Consider the following 14,156-nt stretch of genomic DNA (forward strand, 5'->3'; position numbering starts at 1 on the left):
TTTCAGCTTCCTCTTTCTCCATAACTTTGTCTTCTAGTTCACCTATTCTCTCCTCTGCCTCTTCAAGCCGAGCCATCGTGGATTCCATTTTGTTTTGCAATTCGTTTAAAGCGTTTTTCAACTCCTCGTGACTGTTCCTTAGTCCCTCGATCTTTGTGGCAAGAGATTCTCTGCTGTCCTGTATACTGTTTTCAAGCCCAGCGATTAATTTTATGACTATTATTCTAAAGCTTTTTTTTTTTAATGTGTATTTACTTTTTGAGAGAGAGAGAGAGACAGAGCTCGAGCAGGGGAGGGGCAGAGAGAGAGACACACACAGAATCTGAAGCAGACGCCAGGCTCTGAGCTGACAGCACAGAGCCTGACGTGGGGCTCAAATTCACAGACCACAAGATCATGACCTGAGCCAAAGTTGGACGCTCAACCAACTGAACCACCGAGGCTCCCCGTCCCACCAGTTTTCTTAAGAAAGGTTCTGAATCCAGTTGTGCCAACTTATTGCCTGTCAGCTCTAAAGCACACTTCTTTGCCTTGCCCCGTGATACTGAAGCTGAATTCTGTAAACATTCCCCTTTTGCCAGGCTTTGTCAGTAGAGAGGACTGGAAAAATGCAAAAAAAAAATGGAAGCATAAGGGGCTTCCTGATTCAGAGGCTTCCTATTTCCAGTCTGCTCTTACTGCTCCTACAGTGCATGGTTGCCAGGGGTCTATGGGAGACCCGGTGATGCTCACCCTCCAGTGAGCTTTTCTGCCACCTGGATGGCCAGCTTCTGACCTATTGCCTGTGGACTTCCAGCAAAGTTCTCCACTGTGCAATGGGCTGAATTCCTGCTCTCTCCAACAAGGCCCAAATCTCACCCTGGGGTTGGGGAAGAGGTGCTTGCAAGTTTGTTCTCTCCTTGGCCACTCTGTCTCAGCCCTAAAGATAATAGCTGCTGTCTATAGCTACTGTGCCTGTATTCTTTGGAGCTCTCTTTTGACCTTTTTAGTCACCAACAACCTTTCACTGGTTAATAATTCTTCATATTAAATGTTTCTTGTTCAAGTTACTGGTGTGGCTTCTGTCTCCTGAGTGGGCCCTATCTTATACACAGTGGCCCTGACCGCCATTAGATGAGTTTCTGGGATTAAAAAGGGACTGGTTTGTGGGGGCAGGTGAAGGGAGTACAATTGTGTGTGTAACAGTATTTATCAAGTCATGACTTCATCTTCAAGAGAACACTATAAGAAAAATACAATAGTGAGGCCTGATGTCAGAGACGGTCTTCAGCTGGCCCTTGCAACTGGGGTTTGGCTGATCCAACCCAGCTCAGGTCCTGAGCCAAACATGATGGGCGGGATCCTGAGCCCTATCACAGGGTGGAGCCTAGAGTTACATCTTGATTATGAATACACAGTTTCTGTTGGACCAGAGATGAGCTTGAATGTCCATAAAACCATCCCAGCTCAAGGCATTGTCTGTCCCCACCAACCACTCTCCTTCCCCCAAAATTAGGTATCGTGCGCCTACTGTGTACCTACTTAGGTTTTGATAATGCAGCCCCAAATAAAAGCAGAGACCTTCATGTAGCTTACAGTCTAGTAAATAAGGTGTACATTGGTCAAATAATTAAAAACATAAATCTTACAAGGTGCACGGTACCATGAGATCCACGAATAGGTGGCTTTGTCTCAAAGATGTTTGGGGAAATAGTTGCTGTGAGATCTAAAGGGAAAAATAGGGATTAAATTAAATGTATTAGTCTGCTCAGGCTACCATAACAAAATATTATAGACCAGGTAGCTTAAATAACAGAAATTTATTTTCTCATAGTTCTTGACGTTAAAGGTCCAAGATCAAAGTCCCAGCCAATTTGGTTTTTGGTGAGAATTATCTTCCTGGCTTGGAGATGGCTGCTTTCTTGCTATGTCCTCATATGAACTTTTCTTATTATTTGTGCACAGGGAGAGAAGGGGAGTAAGCTCTCTGGTGTCTCTTCTTACAAGGACACTAATCCTACTGGATCAGGGCCCTACACTTATGACCTCATTTAACCTTAATTACTGCCTTACTCCAAATATAACCACACTGGGGAGTTAGGGCTTCAACATAAGAATTTGGGGGGGAATACATGCATTTAATCCATAATACTCGGCAAATAGCGGAAAGAAGAGTACTTCCTATAGAGGGAACAGCACATGCATAGGCCCTTTGGTGGTCAAGGATACATGGTGGTCAAGGATACAAGGATACAAGAGGAAGAAGAAAATTGTACAATGAGGCAGATAATTGGAGAAGATAAAGCTAGAGAGGTGGACAGTGGCCAGATCATGCATAGCCTTGAAAGTCATGGTAATAATTTGAGTCATATCCTAAGAGCAAGAAGGCTTTACTGAAGTGATCTGAATAGGGGCAACATGCTGGGTGGAGACTAGAAGGCAGGGTTTAGAATGGACACAGAGAGAACAATAATGAAGTTGTCCAGCGTATCAAGGCTCAGCCAAGACTATACAAGTGGTCATTGGCTAGCCTGGAGGAGACGCTGGCCAGAAAGATTGCCCAGGGCCAAGGAAGACAACCAGTTTCTAGCCCAGGTGAACTATGACTTGCAACTGCTCTGCAGTCTTGGCTTCTCTCCTGCTATATATACTCCACCTGGTAGACCCCATGCCTTATATCACCTCAGTCAGGACAGACCATCTCTCTGAATAGCTCTGTTTCCCTAGCCCAGTCTAGCCCAGCTTGCCTTCCTCCTTTTCTCATACTGGACCACAGAACGAAGATTCATCATGCCGCCCCCTGACCAAGTAGATTGACTAGCAACTGCCCATCCCTTCCCCAGACTCTTCAGTGTGACATTCAAGCTCTGAGCAAACAAAACTCTTCACACTTTAATGTAGGATCTTGAAGAGCTTTAATTTAAGAGAAGATGTGAACTGGAAGTGATCCATTCCTTGCACAGATGTATCCTGGTTTCAAGTCATCTGAGTGGACTAGATAATGTCAAGCTCAATACAGAGTGAAAGGATCCTAAACTGTTAGCACTCCTACGGGCTAGAAAAAAAATCTCTTTGGGAGAAGTTTACATCATCCTAACCTTAAAATAGTTTCTACTAACAATTTTTTTCATGCACTACAATGCTAATGCACAAATACAGCCAGACATATAAGAAGACAAGACACCATAAGAGAAAACAAGTAAAGCAACAAAGAAACAGACTCATGATGACCCCATATACAGGAAATTGTCAGGCAGAGACTAAAAAACAGCCAAAGGCACTATATTCATGGAGATAAAAGCCAAGCTTAGACAAGGAAAAATCATGAGATATCACTTCACAACCATTAGGATGGTTATTATCCAAAAGAGAAAAGAAAAAGAAAAAACCAGATGTTGTAGTTGATGCAGAGAAATTGGAACACTTTTGTGCTATTCATGGGAACATACAAGAGTGCAGCTGCCCTGGAAAACAGTATGATGGTTCCTCAAAAAAGTTAAACATAGAATTACCATATTATCCAGAAATTCTACTTCTAGGTAACATATCAGAAAGAACTGAAGGCAGGAACTCAAACAGACATTTCTATACCCTTGTTCAGAGCAACAGCATTCACAATAGCCCAAAGGTGGAAGCAACCGAAATCTCCATCAATGAAGATGAATGGAAAAACAAAATGTGGTCTCTATACACAATAGAATATTATTCAGCCTTTAAAAAGGAGAAAATTCTGACATATGCCACAACCTAGATGAACCTTGAGGACATGATGCTGAGCAAAACAAGCCAGTCACAAAAGGACAAATACTGTATGATTCTATTTATATCAGGTGTCTATAATAGTCAAATTCATAGAGACATAAAGCAGAATGGTGATTGCCACAGATTGGGAGGAGGAAAGGATGGAAAGTTGTTGTTTAATAACATTTAAAAATGTTTCAGTGTTGCAAGGTGAAAGAATTCTGGAAATTGGTTGCACAGAAATGTGAATGTAATTAAGACTAGTAAACTGTACACTTAAAAATAGTTATCATGGTGTTATGTTGTGTTTTTTTTACCACAATGTTAAAAAATCTAACGAAGAGGGTAAAATCAGGTAATAAAAAATGCTTGGCTGAAACAAAAGAAGGAAGAAAAAGAGGAAAACGGGAACAAAAACCAGGTAGAACAAAAAGAAGACAAGATTATGGATGTAAATGGTTTGGAACCGTATCTGTAATTATGTCAAATATAAGTGGACTAAGTATTCTAACAAATAGAAAAATATTGTCAGGGCAAATTTTTAGAAATTTTTTTAATGTTTTTTTTTTTTTTTTTTTTTTTTTCGAGAGAGAGACAGAATGCAAGTGGGTTCGGGCAGACAGAGAGGGAGGCACAGAATCTGAAGCAGGCTCCAGGTTCCGAGCTGTCAGCACAGAGCCCGACGCGGGGCTCGAACTCACGAGCTGTGAGATCATGACCTGAGCCGAAATTGGACGCTCAACAGACTGAGCCACCCAGGTGCCCCAATAGGGCAAATTTAAACAAAATATAAGATTCAACTATATGATGTTTATGACATACTTTAGTATGAGGACATATCGGTTAAAAGATAATGAAAATATTCTCACTAAAATTTTAAATAAGAATACCTATTTTAAACAAATTCCCTTAGAAAATAGAGGGAACACTTACCAACTTATTTTATAAGGTCAGCATAATCATACTACCAAAACCTGGCAAGAACATGACAAGAGAAAATATCACTATCTCTCATGACATCAATACAAAAATCCAAAACAAAATGTTAGCAAATCAAATACAGCAGCAAATTAAAAGGATAATAAGTCATAACAAAGTAGAGGTTATCTCAGGATTGCAAACTTGTTTAATATTTAAAAATCAACCAACCGGGGCGCCTGGGTGGCTCAGTCAGTTGAGCCTCCGACTTCAGCTCAGGTCACGATCTCGCGATCTCGCGGTCCGTGAGTTCGAGCCCCGCATTGGGCTCTGGGCTGATGGCTCAGAGCCTGGAGCCTGCTTCCGATTCTGTGTCTCCCTCTCTCTCTGCTCCTCCCCCGTTCATGCTCTGTCTCTCTCTCTGTCTCAAAAATAAATAAACGTTAAAAAAAAAAAATCAACCAACCACATTAACAGAATAAAAAGGAAAAATAATTTGGCTATCTGAATAGATGCTTAAAAAAAAGCATTTGACAAATTCAACACTTATTCACAGTAAAAACTCTTAGCAACCTAAAGATGGAAGATAGTTTCCTCATTCTGATACAGGAGATACAGGGGGGATCAACTAGAGCTAACACCATTCTTAATGGTAAAATAGTGAGCATTTTCCTCTCTAAGCTCAGGAACTGACAAGAATATCAGTTATCACCACTTCTAATCAACATTTTATGGGCTGTCCTGGCCAGGGCAATAAGGCAGGAAAAAGAAAAAAAAAATTAAAAAGCTAAGAAAGAAAGAAATAAAGCTGTCTTCAAAAATGACATAATGGTAGGGGCCCCTGAGTGGCTCAGTTGGTTGAACATCTGACTTCAGCTTGGGTCATGATCTCCCCGTTCATGGGTTCGAGCCCCGTGTCCAGCTCAGCTCAACCTGGAACCTGGTTCGGATTCTGTGTCTCCCTTTCTCTCTATCCCTCCCCAGCTTGCTCTCTCTCAAAAATGAATAAACATTTAAAAAAATTTTTTAATAATAAATTAAAAAATGACATGATTGTGCAGGTAGAAAATCCTAAGGAATCTCAAATAAGTTATTGTCTTAGTCTGGCTGCTGTAACAAAGTATTATAAACTGGGTAGCTTATAAAAAATAGGACTTATTTCCCCTGTTTTGGAGTCTGGAAGTCTGAGGTCAGGGTGGCACCATGGTCAGGTTCATGGTCAGGTTCTGATGAAGGTCCTTCTCCAGGTGCATAATCAATATGCCAAAGTCAACTTCTGTCTTCCAGCAAATGTCAGAAAATAGTGTTAAATAGTCAAAACAGTTTTGAAATAGCAAAAAAATACCAAGTACCTACAAATGGATCTAACAAAAGACATGTACGACCTCTATGGAGGAAACCATGAACATTTTAATAGATATTAGAGAATAAATGAATAATGGAGAGAGATACCATGTTAATAGATTAGAAGGCTCAATATTGCAAAGCTGTCATTCTCTTCAATTGGTCTATAGATTCAAAGCAATCCCAGTTGATTTTCATATGGCACTTGACATGGTCATTCTAATTTATATTAACTTACATTAAACTTTATAGTTTATATGAAACTGCAGAAGGCCAACAATGGCTAAGGTACACTTGAAGAAGTACAAGGTAGAGGGGATTTAGTCTATCAGCTAACAAAACTTATCATAAAGTTCTAATAATTAAGACAGTATGGTATTGTTATAAGAGTTTACAAAAACCAATGGACAGGAGACCCCCCCCCCAACCATATTAATTTTAGAGATAGCATTGCAGAACAGTGTGGGGAAATGATCTTTTGAATAGTGTTAAGTCGATTGAATGTCCACATGGGAAAAATGACATTGGAACCCCATTGCACACCATCCTCAAAAGCCAATTTCTACACATTATGGACTAAAATATGAAAGGTAAGCCAGTAAAGCTTTAGAAGATAACATACAATATCTTTATGACATCAAAGGAGGAAAAGTTTTCTTAAGACAGTAAAAGCACTAACCACAAGTGAAAGACCGATAAATTGGACTTCTTTATAGTTAAGACCTTTCGTGCATCAAGAAACATCATTAGCCACAGAAGAGAAAGATTTGAAATGCACATAGGTGGCAAAGGATTTATAACCAGAATATATAAAAACTACTATAAATGATGAAAATATAGAGCAATGGAAAAATGGGGAAGAGCAGGGTCTGCACACAAAAAATCCACATGGCCAATAAACATATGAAAGGTGCGCAGCCTCATTAGTAATCAGGGAAATGAACCAGAGAGAAGAGGTACTACAGACCCACCAGATGGCTAAAGTACAAAGTCTGATAGTACCAGTTGCTGGGAAGAACCGTTGGTAAATGTACAAGGGGAACTCTCATATATTGCTGGAGGGCGTGTACTTGTATAATCATTTTGGGAAACAGTTTGGCATTATTTTTTTAAGTTAAGCATGGGAATACCTATAACCCAGCAATTCTGCTCCAGAGTATATACCTAGGAGAAATACATGCCCAGGTGGAACAGGTGGACATGTAGAAGAACGTTCACAGCAGCATTCTTTGCAATAGCCCCAGGCTGGAAACAACCCGTATGTCAATCAGTAGAAGGGACAGATAAATTGTGGTATATTCACTTGATGGAATGCTTTATACTGCACAAAACATGAATGAACTACAGCTGCACACAGCAACATGGAACTGTTATAAAAAACGTGGAGTAAAAGAAGCCAGACATAAGAGAACAAGGACTGCTTTTGTATAAAGCCCATAACCAGACAAAACGCAACATGCCCCTGCCCCCACAATCTTCCATCCCTCCCTGTACCTACGAATACATGAAGAAGGGTAATAAAAGATGGATTTGCGGGGTGCCTGGCTGGCTCAGGAGCGTGCGACTCTTCACCTCGAGGTCATGAGTTCGAGCCCCACATTGGGTGTAGAGATTACTTAAAAAAAAAAAAAAAAGATGGATTTGCAAACAAGTTGGGGAATCACTCTTTTGTCCCAGCCACAACTGCCCCTCTGCTAGATTGTCTCCAGTCGGAAGGGATGAGAAGAGAAAATGGTCCTGGGGGTGAGCTGAAGGAAATTGTTGACACAGCTGTCTGACGTGGGGATGGAGAACAACAGTCAGGCACCCCTCATGTTGGAGTTCCTTATGACAACCTCAGTGACATTTTAATAAAGTCACTCAAAGTTAGGGGGCCATACTGACACATTGCTAGTGTGTTAACCTTCACTGGAGACCACGAGGTGGGACAAGCGGCACGGGCAGTTTCTGAAATGCAAGGTACACCAGCCAAATAAGGCCAAGAAGTTTTCACAAGATTCCCAACAGCGAACATAATTTTGTTTTGTGCATGTTCTTCCAGATGTCTTCAGGATATCTGAACATTTTTTTTTATTATTATAACTACGGGATTATATTACAGACTGTTGAACTTTTAAAAATACTTAACAACAGGTGCTAAACATCTGTCCGTTTGAATACATGTAGACCTACTTCTTACTTGGGGGTGATGGGTATACCCATTATCTTGATTGTGGTGGTGGTTTCATGGGTAATGAAACATGTTGAAACTCAAATCCTTAAGTGTGTGTGACTGTACATCAGTCATACCTCAGTAAAACCGGAGAACTGTTGTGCCTTCACGCTCTTCGGCCGCTTTCCCCGCCTGACGCTGTAAGCCCCATCCATTTTGCTGTGTGTACATCTATCCCATCTCTTCGCAATGCCGTGCAGAATCTCCCGGCAGGTATCCGTGGTTTACTAGCTCCTTCCTTCGGCACTTCCCTTGCCTCCCGTTCACCTATGCCATGAACATTGCTCTTCTAAATATCCTCCTCCTTGTGTTCTCATGTATCTGAGAAAATTTTCAAAATACATTTCAAGGTGTTAAATTGCTAACCTCTGTGCCCTATGCGTACTTAATGTTACCGAGAACTATGTGCTTATTTTCCAGGAGGGCTAAGCAAGTTTCCTTTCCTGCCAGCTGGCCATGGAGAGTTCCCAGTCTTCGCTTGGGTTTCTGACTCTTCATGCTGCATGGATGTTGGTTCTTCATCCCTCCCCTCTCCCTCGTGTAGTATTGACTTCATGGTTACTGACAAATCTTTAGGCTCTTTTGGTTTATATACCACTTCAAGAGCCTCTTTTTTATTATTATTTTTGAGAGAGAGGGAGAGAGTGGGTAAGAGGGGCAGAGGGGGAGAGGGAGCAGAGGAGGGAGTGAGGGAGAAAAGAGGAGGGGGGGAGAGAGGGATAGAGGAGGGGGAGAGAGGAAGAGAGAGGGAGAGAGAGGGAGAGAGAGAGAGAGGGAGAGAATCTTAAGCAGGTTCTACGCAGCGCAAAGCCCCACATGGGGCTCGATCACATGACCCTGGAATCATGACCTGAGCTGAAATCAAGAGTCGGGCACTCAACTGACTGAGCCACCCAGGTGCCTTTTCATGGTTGCTGACAAGTAATTCGTCAGACCATGGCACACGGCTGTGGCCATTCCCTAATCCTTAGGAGATGGAATTTCTCTCCATCTTTACTTGGTTTATAATCATGTTTTGGGGAAGGGGTGCATGTTAGAAATGGGAGCTGTGTAGCCTGTCTTTCTGGGCATTCCCTGGCCGCCTTGAAAGGTCCCATCTACATGAAGGAACTGGGCCTTGGTGCTGGGGCCAGTGTTTTAAGCTGCAAGGAATGTGGTGACTCAGCTGGTCGCTCAGGGACACCTCTGTGAACAAGGCCGAGGGAAGGAAGTCATTACACAGGCAGCTGGGCTGTAAAAAACAAAAATACTCCACACACCAAACTCTACAAAGCAGCGTGGCTGTGTGTCCCATGACTCAACGGGACTGTTTCTGCCACGTGGCACCCAGCTCAGGATATGTGGCACACAGCCTTCACCCACTGCCGGCCGCTTCTCTGAGCTGCTTAGAAAGCTGAGTGGGTCGGGACCCCGAGAAAACCTGTGACCATCTTCTTTCTCCTCCCTCTCCACTCTGGCCATTGCTTCCCCGATCATCTCCTTCCTCCTTCCTCTCTAATCCTCTTGCTGTTACACAGAACAAAAACAGGAATTTAGTATTTCACGCCTGCTGGAGACGTGACGGGGGACACAGTGAGGTCAAAACACCCGCACCCTAGGAAGGCCCTCTGGAGTCAGGCAGATGACTGCCTGACAATTCATATCACCTAGACAGGGGCTGGAGTACCGGAGAGAGGGGCCAGAAGGAGGTGGGCCAGCAGCAGAGGATGGAGACTTTGAGTCATGGGCAAGATCATCAAAGATGTGGACGCTCACCTCTCCTGGAGACCTACTATGTGCCAGACGCCACCCTTGGGATATATCAGTGAAGACAGGTCTTGTCCTCACAGGGGCTTACATTCTCGTGGAGGGGGAGACAAATGCCAAATATCATAAATAAGCAAAACATATGGCATGTGAGAAGGTGGTTCATGTTCCTGGGAAAGATTAGAACCAGGAAAGGTTGGATGGGAGTGGTCAGGGTAGAAAGGTGACATCTGAATCTGACTAATCTTGGCGTGGGTGAGGGAGTGAGCCATGAAGGTGTCTGGGGAAATCACTGTAGGGACCTCCAGGGCAAAGGGGGAAGTGTTTCTGGTGTGCTCATGGATCGGGATCCACGAGGAGATGAATATGGCCGCTGCAGAATGGGTGAAGGGGGCAGAGTGGGACAGGAAGGAGGCAGTGGGCGGTGGGGAGGGCTCTCCAAGCAGGACAGAGTTTGGTTTTAACGGCATCCCGCAGTCAGATGGCTTTGACCTCTGGGAGTATGGCGCAAATGGAGTACAAAATGAAACTACAAATCTTGCCAGAGATGTAGAATTTATGAAGCCGATGAGAATGGTGTTGGCAAACTGTGGGAATCACACAAAGCATTAGCAGATGAGGGCCTGTTTGGGTCAGGTCAGAAAAGGACAGTGACAGGGGAGGAGTTTCCAAAGAATGATTTAAGTAAGAGGTAAGTCTTTGGGAAAACCAAAGGAGCCCCAAAGTATTTTTGGATGGTTGTACTTTTTAGAAAATACAATGCTCCACGAAGGAGGTCATACCATGCAATCTATACCCTGCTCCCAAATCATTCATTCTGTAGTCATACTAAAAATTAGGATATGGTGGCATATATAAACCAAAATGTTTACTTAGAAGATAATAAGATTTTGTTCAGTATACCTTTAAGTTTATGTTAATAACTGGTTTCTTGGGTGGCTCAGTCGGTTGAGCATTGGACTTCGGCTCAGGTCATGGTCTTGTGGTTCTTGGGTTTGAACCCCTCACTGGGCTCTGCACTGGCAGTGTGGATCCTGCTTGGGATTCTCTCTGCCCCTACCCCACACACACGTGCTCGCTCTCTCTCTCTCTCTCTCTCTCTCAAAATAGTAGACTTTGAAAAAAAATACCTTGTTTCCTATTCTTCCTATGTAACAATGGTTCCCACTTAGCCACATTGTAGTCAAGATTAAAAAAGAGCACTCACTCACTAACACATGAACTAATCCTTATTGTAGGTCTTCTTCCACGTGTCAGGCACCGAGAGAGACTCTGGGGGTAAAGTGATGAGCAAATGTGTCCTCATGAAGACATAGCGTTCATCAAATGGTATATACAAAGTGTCACATAAAAGGATGAAAAAGCACTTTAAAAAGGAAAGAAAAGGCACATAATGCTATGAGAGCCTATGTAAAGGGGTTACCCTAGCCAGAAGGTGCATCAGTTAGTTACTGCTCTGTAATAAATCACTACCGACCTAGGGATTCTCAACAACAGAGATTTATTATCTCAGTTTCTGTGAGTCAGGAGTCTGGGCATGGCTTAGCTGGGTCTTCTACTCGGGGACTCCTAAGGCTGTGCTCAAGGTGATGGTGGGACTACATTCTCACTTGGGGGCTCAAGCTCCCTCAGATTGCTGGCAGGATTCATTTCCTGGTGGCTGCAGGACTGAGAACGCTGACTTCTTGCTGGCTGTCAGCAGGATGGCCTAGGGACCACCCATAGCTCCTTGCCACTCAGGCTTCCTCAACATGGCTGTTCCCTTCCTCAAGTCAGCAAGGAGAGTGTCAGAACTAGTCTGTTAGCAAGACTCTATGTTACATAATCATGGGAGTGACACCCCATCACCTTTGCCATATTCTAAAAGCAAGTCACAGGTCCTACCCCCACTCGAGGAAAGGATTACATGAAGGCATGAACACCAGGAGGTGGGGAGACAGGGGGTCACCTTAGAGTCTGTCTGCCATTGAGGGTTTCCCAGAGTAAGTGACAATGGATCTGGGATCTAAAAACTGACTTGGCATGAACTGTATAGATAGGGGGCAGGGGAAGAACAATGTGGGCAGACAGTGCAATAACATTCACAAAGGATCTAGTACAATGACCAACAATATTATCTCTCTCCTGCTCAACAACCATCCATGGCTCCTCAGTGCCCATGGTTTTGCCCAACACTGAAGGCCAGACAGGTCGTCTCCTGGGCACTTACTTTCTCTCTCCATCATCTGTGCCTTTACTCACTACTTCCACCCACTTAGACTGCCCTTGCCCTACTATATACACTCCATCTATATATAATTCAGGGCCCAGAAGAAATTGATCTTCCCTAAACAATATTTTTGAATACCTATTTAAGTGGAGGGCACCACGCAAGACCCTTCTTGAATTGCAAAGCCTAGTGAAACATGGTCCTGGATGTCAGCAGGTCGGGGCAGAAGGTATACCCAAATAAAAAGAGGAGGAACGGAAGTCCCTTGCCGAAGGTCAAGCCCATGGGGCAGCTGGTAAGTCCTGCAGAGATTTTGGACACACAGAAAGTGCCGCTTCCTACGGTGGTTAATGGTCTTCCAGTAATCCTCCCCGGGCTAGAAATCGCAAACGGATCCTAAGGTTCAGCCAAACTGACGTTTTTCCGGGAAGGACAGCTGGAATCGGGAACTGCCCAGCCTCAGCCCACACTGCCAGGCAACCTGGCCAGGCTGGGTCAGTCCTCTGCTGGCAACAGAGGCTTCGTTGGCAGAAAGAGGAGATAGCTACGGAAGTGTCCTGCGCTCCAGCCCAGGAATCCCTGACCACATCCAGGGCCTGTCCTTGAAAAGCTGAGAGAAGAGGCCCCAGTAGCCCCACGGCCGTTGCCACATCAGCAGGAAAAGGCAACATGGGAGGCAAAAGCGACTTAGGCCAGTAGCCCAGAGCCTGGCTGCCTCCAGCCGGAGGTGGAGGGCGGAGCCGGAGGCAGGGGGCGGAGCTGGAAGCAGAGGCGGGGTCGGCGGATGGGTGGGGCCGGCGGAGGGGAGCGGTGACCCGCCCTGCTTTCCCAGTCCCGCCTCTCAGTCCCGGAAGGAGCTGGTCTTAGGCTCTGCTAGTCCTGAAACTGAGCACCTGCCCGCTGCTGCCATTGGGGGTCGAGTCTCCGCAACCGCTTGGGGAGTGGCGGGGGCAGACCTAGGGGCGGAGGAAGGCCTGGAACCCCCTGCATCCCAGTCCCCACCCCCATCTTCCCTAGTGCCATCTCAACACCCATTAAAGCTTTTTCCTTTGCTCTGGGGGCAGAGGACCCTCCCCCCACCCCCCCAATCTGATACTTCCCCCGGCCCCCCGCTCTCCTCACCTTCATCTTCAAGACTGAACTACCCCCAGGTAGCTCTGCAGGGCCTTTGTACTAACTAGTCCCTACACCCAAAACATTCGCACCCTTCTTCATCTAACTAATTTCAACTTATTTTTCAAGCTTTTCAAAGCCCTCCTTGACCTGTCCCATATTGCTATGGGTTTCAGGGCTTGGTCTGCCTAAGCCTGGTCATCTTAAATCGCAACTGCCTCTGCCGGACTACCTGTCTATTCTTTCTCTTCTACCCCGCCCCCCCCCCCCCCCCCCCCCCAAGACTGTGGGGTCGCTGCAGCATCTCTAGTGCCTGGCCTAGGTATGGTGCTCAGTGAGATCATAAACATCCTGCCTGGAAGTCCTCTGCGATCCACTAGACCTCTGCCTGGTGACAAACTCCTGTAGTCACTTCACCTGTTAGAGCAGTAGGTCTCAAACTAGAGTGTGAATCAGAAACACTGAAGCGGGGGAGGGGTGTCTTATTAAAATACAGGTGACTGGGCCCCACCCCCAGAGATTTTGATTCATAAATGTGCAGCAGAGGCTGAGAGTTTGCATTTCTAAACATCTCTCAGGGGCTGCTGCTGCTGACACAGGAACCAGGTTTAAGAATCACTGTTAGGGCTGGGGTGCCTGGGTGGCTCAGTTGGTTAAGCTGCCTTAACCAACTCTTGATTTCTGCTCAGGTCACGATTTTACGGTTCATGAGATTGAGCCCCATGTGGGGCTGAGCCTACTTGGGATTTCTCTCTCTCTCTCTGCCCATCCCCCGCACGTGTGCATGTGCTCTTTCTCTCTCTTTCAAAATAAATAAACATTAAAAAACAAAAAAGAATCACTGTTAGGGCATCAGTTTCTTCATCAGTAAAATAGGATAACTACTGTCCATAT

The 14,156-nt window shown here is 44.7% G+C and overlaps 1 protein-coding gene across 2 annotated transcripts in view; it reads right to left on the bottom strand.

The window, feature by feature from the left end:
* The window catches only part of ZHX3 (zinc fingers and homeoboxes 3), a 127,054-nt gene that overhangs the window by 110,138 nt on the left and 2,760 nt on the right, over positions 1–14,156 (bottom strand). The window contains exons 1-2 of one of the 2 annotated variants that reach the window (XM_060617750.3): positions 11,148–11,291; positions 8,272–8,515 (exon numbers count right to left, since the gene is read on the bottom strand). The exons of the other annotated variant lie outside the window; for it this stretch is intronic. The gene's annotated coding sequence lies outside the window, so the exon portion shown is untranslated. Of the gene's footprint in view, positions 1–8,271; positions 8,516–11,147; positions 11,292–14,156 lie in introns of those variants that run through there. 2 annotated transcript variants of the gene reach the window in all.

Source organism: Panthera onca, chromosome A3 (assembly GCF_046562875.1).
Source record: "Panthera onca isolate mPanOnc1 chromosome A3, mPanOnc1 haplotype 2, whole genome shotgun sequence".
Classification (NCBI taxonomy): Eukaryota; Metazoa; Chordata; class Mammalia; order Carnivora; family Felidae; genus Panthera; species Panthera onca.